Below are 1,084 nucleotides of genomic sequence, written 5' to 3'. Positions count from 1 at the left end.
GTTCTTAATGAACCCAAAAGTCTCATTAATATCAAAGCTGAATATTTTGGAAGAATGGAGTGGGGCTTTTTTAGTTTTAGCTATTTTAGGAGGATATCTGTGTCTGCAGGTGACTATTACTGTGCATAATTATTAGGCAACTTAACAAAAAACAAATGTATACCCATTTCAATTATTTATTTTCATCAGGGAAACCAATATAACAGCTCAACATTCACAAATATACATTTCTGACATTCAAAAACAAAACAAAAACAAATCAGTGACCAATATAGCCACCTTTCTTTGCAAGGACACTCAAAAGCCTGCCATCCATGGATTCTGTCAGTGCTTTGATCTGTTCACGATCAACATTGCGTGCAGCAGCAACCACAGCCTCCCAGACACTGTTCAGAGAGGTGTACTGTTTTCCCTCTTTGTAAATCTCACATTTGATGAGGGACCACAGGTTCTCTATGGGGTTCAGATCAGGTGAACAAGGAGGCCATGTCATTAGTTTTTCTTCTTTTAGACCCTTTCTTGCCAGCCACGCTGTGGAGTACTTGGATGCGTGTGATGGAGCGTTGTCCTGCATGAAAATCATGTTTTTCTTGAAGGATGCGGACTTCTTCCTGTACCACTGCTTGAAGAAGGTGTCTTCCAGAAACTGGCAGTAGGACTGGGAGTTGAGCTTGAGTCCATCCTCAACCCGAAAAGGCCCCACAAGCTCATCTTTGATGATACCAGCCCATACCAGTACCCCACCTCCACCTTGCTGGCGTCTGAGGCAGACTGGAGCTCTCTGCCCTTTACCGATCCAGCCACGGGCCCATCCATCTGGCCCATCAAGACTCACTCTCATTTCATCAGTCCATAAAACCTTAGAAAAATCCGTCTTGAGATTTTTCTTGGCCCAGTCTTGACGTTTCAGCTTGTGTGTCTTGTTCAGTGGTGGTCGTTTTTCAGCCTTTCTTACCTTGGCCATGTCTCTGAGTATTGCACACCTTGTGCTTTTGGGCACTCCAGTGATGTTGCAGCTCTGAAATATGGCAAAACTGGTGGCAAGTGGCATCTTGGCAGCTGTACGCTTGACTTTTCTCAGTTC

The sequence above is a fragment of the Urocampus carinirostris genome, chromosome 14 (genome assembly GCF_059441175.1).
Source record: "Urocampus carinirostris isolate Australia breed hairy pipefish chromosome 14, RoL_Ucar_1.0, whole genome shotgun sequence".
In the NCBI taxonomy this organism is placed as follows: Eukaryota; Metazoa; Chordata; class Actinopteri; order Syngnathiformes; family Syngnathidae; genus Urocampus; species Urocampus carinirostris.
The sequence above is the reverse complement of the archived record's forward strand: the minus strand, read 5'-3'. Positions refer to the sequence as shown.